This window comes from Pyxicephalus adspersus, chromosome 7, assembly GCF_032062135.1.
Source record: "Pyxicephalus adspersus chromosome 7, UCB_Pads_2.0, whole genome shotgun sequence".
Taxonomy (NCBI): domain Eukaryota; kingdom Metazoa; phylum Chordata; class Amphibia; order Anura; family Pyxicephalidae; genus Pyxicephalus; species Pyxicephalus adspersus.
Genome location: NC_092864.1, coordinates 18,540,895 through 18,546,326, shown reverse-complemented (window position 1 = coordinate 18,546,326; position 5,432 = coordinate 18,540,895). Strand labels below are relative to the sequence as shown.

The following is a 5,432-nucleotide window of genomic DNA, read 5'->3' as shown; positions in this document are numbered from 1 at the left end:
GCCGGGCCAAAGCAAGAAATCAGGACAATGTGGGATGTATGGAAGACGTGCATCTTTTTTTTATTTTCACTTTAGTTCCACTTTAAATGTCCATAGACTTAAATGCCAAAACAATTGAATTTGCAGCAGTATCAAATTTCTGCATGAAATTCAAGTAGAATTTCACCATTTCAAACTGCTATGCTCATACCTACCCGTACCATTACAAGTCCAAGGCTAATACTCATCTTTGTAACTGATGTTTCAAGACAACAGAAACAACATTGGACCTCCATCCTTCTGCTTGCTAATTTTCTTTTTGCAATCCCCAGAGAACAATGTAATTGATCAGCAAGTGTTTTTGTACTTATCAAACAAATGTAACAAAACACATTTAATGGTACATCTTTTATAGAACAAAAGGGACCAAATAAGAGAAGTTGGTTGTTAAGGTTCACATAAACTTTAAGTGCTAAACATATTCAAGAATCAAATGCAAATCATTGCTTGTAAGCCTTGACTAAAGATGAAACCATACAGAAGAAGCATTTCTCTGTACAGTTAGGGTGGTGCGGTTTCTTTTATACAAACCTGTGGACTTAATTTTCCTTTCAGTTTTTGGATGATCTTGCTGAGAAATCTTCTATCTTCAGCTGAAAAGATTGCTTGCCATGTCTATTTATTACAACAGGTCAGTTGTTTTTTTTTTTTTACATTTTATAATTGATTAATAGGTACAGAAGTGTAGAAATGTATTTTTTATGACATCCGAAAAATCTAGTGGCCTGGTTGTCATGCTGATTTTAGGGTGTCAATATGTGAAATCTCTGATCCAGATTAGTACTGCTTTCCTGACATGTTTGGGGTCAGTGACATAGAAAGTAATACAGTTGATGGATCGGCATAATAGGCAGCAGTTGACATTATTATGAGTAGATCAGCAGGGGTAATCCCTTATTTTACAAAAAAACAGGTTTCCTTTAACATATACTTTATTATTTCTGTTTCTCAGATTGTTGTATTTTAGAAATATTTTATAAAGCGCTAAAAGCAACATTTTTATCACTTTTTCTCATATTTTTAAATTATTTTTTAATGACTTGTATTTTAATCACCAAAATTTATATTAGCTTACACCAGGTTTGTACTGATTTGTCTTAATAAATTTTACTATTTTTTTAACTGTTGTTGTTGCTGTAGTTTTCAATCTGGATTTTTATGCAGTTTTTTTTATCAGTATGTTTTTTTCCTCATTTTTATATCAAGATTAGTAGTCACTGTCATCATTGGGCTATGAACGGACCCCATTTATAAATTAGGGAATCAGACATTCCCTCAAACATTCCCTCTTGGGAATCTTCCAGGTCCATGTATTTCAATGTCAGTAATTCATTTCTACCAGTGAATGTCAGATTCCCTGTTTTATAAATAGAGCCCTATAGAGTGTATCAACTGTATACTCCACAGGAGATAGACTAGAGAAGTTAGCTCTGGCAAGACAACCTTTCACCAGACAAAAAGTACAGGAAAATCTGGAACAGGAAATCATACAAAAATAAAACATTGAGAGGTTCCAGCCTGCCCCTACAAAACAGCTGTTCTGACTATGATGCTGCTTGATAGACTTTACCTTCCCTTCCTATAACCTTTATTACTAGACAGGAAGTAAAACAAAATCTCCTCCATGGATCCTCCAAGTGCAGTAAAAGTGTTTAAAAGTGTTTCTAACACTCCACCACTATATCCAAAAAAAAAAGTTTGGGGTATGGACACACTATTGACATGCATGGAGGAATTAAAGCCAAGTACCAAACCCTTAGCTTGGCTTCACACCATTGCAATGCAATAACACATCCTAAGCATGTTTTAAATTATATTTCTATGCACCTGTCTTGTAGTGAACAGCAATGAGCAGAAATTTAGGATTAAATTGACTCAGCAGTAGCAGAGTGGAAACAAATTTGCCACTGCAGTTCACTTACTATACCCAAAACTGACTTTGGTCTTTGTCAGAAATTTCAGGTGGCTATTAAGTTTCCGATTCAATCAAATGTGTACCTCTGTGCATTGTTGTGTGGTGTGCAAACAAAAAAAAAATTGAAGGAGCATTTTTTTAATTAATTTTGACGCATTTAATTAATGGGCTGCCTTACAATGCCCGGTTCATGCAAAGCAGTGCAATAGGTTTACTTTATTACCAGCTGCCAGAACACCTTGCTGCTGTTGCAAATGTGCAGGCAGAAGAAACTGTGGTGTTGGGGGGTGGGGGGAAAGCTAACCCTTTGACTTGAGCTTTTTTTCTCTTTAAGCAACATACATTTTTTCAACAAAGCGGCTAAGAATTGACAGGTAACTGGAAAATATTGTGGAGTTTTACTTGTTGGCTAAAAAACTAATAGAAACTAATACCGTTTTATATATTTTTATATTATTTGATCATTAAAATGAAAAGCCTGTTTCTTTTTTTTTTTACCATGCCACTCACTTTTGCCGCTAAAGCGAAAGGAACAAAGGAGGCACACTTGCACAATATTGTGTTACACTGTCGAAGTATTGTCATTTGGGTGATGTGTGCCAAACTCTTAGAAAATACCACCTGTCAGTGGGTAGTTACTGTATGTATACATGTAATATTTAGGGAGCACAAGAAAGATGACAATGCCATTTGGAATAGTCTTCTTGATTTTCCTGCTGTAATGTAACTCTGGTGCTTTGTTTTGAGTCACTTAAAAAGTATTATTTCTACAGGGATGACTTTGGAACAAAAAAAAGTACCTGAACATATTAGCCAAAGATCACTCACATATGGAATTAACTGATTTCTGTATGACTTTCAAAAGTTTAGCTGTGCCCTTTAAACATCCAATTATTATTGTCCAGCTATGAACATAAGGCTGGCTCTATATGAATTTGATCTTGCTTCCCTGGGATCTCTATTATTTTTGTACCTTTATGTCCCCTTGCTATTAGGAATTTGTATTCCAGCTTTGCTACTGTAACCATGCTTTTTTTTTTTTTAAATGAAAATGTTGACCTGAACGTTTGCCTTGTTTGGGACTCTATCTTAGCTTTTGCTGTTCTCTTCTTTTTGGTTCCATCTCATGGTTTGTTTTCTTCATTCATACTCTCTTGTTGTGTAAGCCACCAGCTCTTGACCCCTTTATATCCTTTGGTCCAGTTCAGCATCTGGCTGCTTCTGTTCAACATTTTTTGTTCTTTGTTTCCATTTTCTTACTGTTGCTGCTCACCAGAGATGCCACCATAGGCAGTGGGTGCTAGCAAGCAGCTGTTCTAACAAGCTATCTTGCACCTCTCTGAGAACCTTTCATCATCTGATGGTGACTTGTCTTTTGTATTTCATGTTATTCTAGTCTCCTGGCTGTTTCTGTGTTTGTCTGTTTACTTACTTGATTGATTTTCCAGATTTTGATTTTTGGTTTCTATTTTAGATGGTACTTAAAAAATATTCTTTCCACCAGCTGCATGCTATCAGTATACAAACCCCATGTTCTGGTCTACATTCCAGTTTTCGGCCATTACTCTAAGCAATATGATTTGCCATAATTGGGTCACATGACTAGATCAGACAGTCTCATGCCAAGCATTGGAAATGAAAATGAGTCTTCCTACAAGAGATTTTGTTAGTGGCTGAAAGTACTTTATGGTTACTAGTTTAGACTGTCTTTACGGTATGTGCCCAGGAAGACTTAAGTATGACTAATAACACAATCTGAAAATATTCAATGATTTTTTTGCATAAAGGTCATTATCTCACAAAGTTTATGAATTAGTGTCATCACATTTTAGGATGATGTACTTTGTCTTCACAGGCTTTTCTTTCTATCAGAAGACAGCGACTTTAAGTGGCTATGACTTGTCTGCGACTTTCACTTCAGCTATGTGGAATATAATACTGCTTTCTTGTGAACGTTTTGCTGTGATGAAGACTTATACATGGCGTCGTTGACTTTGGATGTGAGCACATTGGCAAAGTGTCCTAACATAGAGAAGGTAAGGGCTAGCAAAACATTCCCAACAGGAACTCCATGATGGCTTGTACCCACGCATATTTCTTTTCTTTTTCTCTATGGCCACAAGTTGGTCCTTAGTAGTTTACATTCTTCTATCTGCTTCACCACGTAGAGTTACACTTCCATTTTTAGGATGTATTTATTTTTATTGGGTTCTGAGCTGTTGTTTCTCCCTAAATTTTAAATGACTTAAGTGTGCTGCCAAAATTCATAACTCACCCATGCCCATGTCTGAATTATAAGACCTAATATAGCTGGAAACAGATTGTTGATGAAAGTTCTTTTTTGGCAATGGCTTTACTCACACACAAATGACATTGTTTATAAACCTTGATGGAATATGAAGATATTATTCATTTGTCAGAAACCTTATTGGTTGGTTACAACCAAGATAAACGTTTCCTTTCAAGTTAGTTTTTTTACTCACTGTTTGTCAATAAAGCATGATTTCAATATACCTAAACCTATTAGAATAACCACCAGCCATGTTCAGGAATAAGGCTGTGCACCTCTCTCCAAGACGTGATTGTTTTGAGCACCTGAGAAAGTTGTGCATGTCATATTACAATAACGAAACTGTACAGTGAAAATCATTTTGACCTGTGGTTTCCAACAATAAAACTAAATCGGTCCATAACAAAAGACAACATAAGCAGAAGAAAGTGCGGGAAGATAAACAGAGACGATACAAATTAATGCCCCAGATGTTTCTCACTACTGGTACCCCTGACTGCAAAAAAGCACAGCAAAACATTATACATTCTGCGTCAAAGAACCGTCAATTATACTATATATAATGCTAATAATTTACCCAATCAATTATGTAACGTAATGTGTATATAAACCAAACATTTTGTACCATAAAATCAATATTATTATATTTTATCTCAGAAAAGGATTTAATACATTTTTTCTTCACATTGCATTAAACCACTGTATCTTGTGCGTCACAATCTGCATGAAAACCCTGAAAAATACAAATCCTCTAGTTCTCAACACATTTCGCATAACCTTCATCAGGAGATGGAGGCTCAATAAATTCTAAAATAGTAGATAAACTTCAATTATTCATATAAAAAACAATCCAACTACCAAAAAGACATTAATGTAACTTACATTGTTGCTAGACATGCATTCAAAAGACCACCTTGGGAGGTCAACAAATAGAGGTAAAGGGGTATGGTAGAACTGCAAGCATCCAGACACTAATTTCTAAAAAACATTAGGTTTATATTAGAAAAAAAAAAACACTATTATTATATTTTTTAACTGGGAAAAACAAACAAATCCTTTAACCACCTGGGCGTTACACTGAGGTCTAGATTTCTGTTCCAAAAGCGTTACAGTTTTTCATGAAATTTTTTTTTTTAAATTGTAGACCTGTAACTTACAGAAATATGTCTGAACAGGGTTCTAGTAGTT

At 35.2% G+C, this 5,432-nt stretch overlaps 1 long non-coding RNA gene across 1 annotated transcript in view; it reads left to right on the top strand.

Moving 5' to 3' along the window:
• The first annotated feature begins 538 nt into the window (after window positions 1-538).
• LOC140335252 (uncharacterized) overlaps window positions 539-5,432 on the top strand; it is a 17,377-nt gene continuing 12,483 nt past the window's right edge. Inside the window, exons 1-2 of the long non-coding RNA XR_011921675.1 lie at window positions 539-670; window positions 3,810-3,990. This is a non-coding gene — a long non-coding RNA (uncharacterized lncRNA). The remainder of the gene's footprint in view (window positions 671-3,809; window positions 3,991-5,432) is intronic.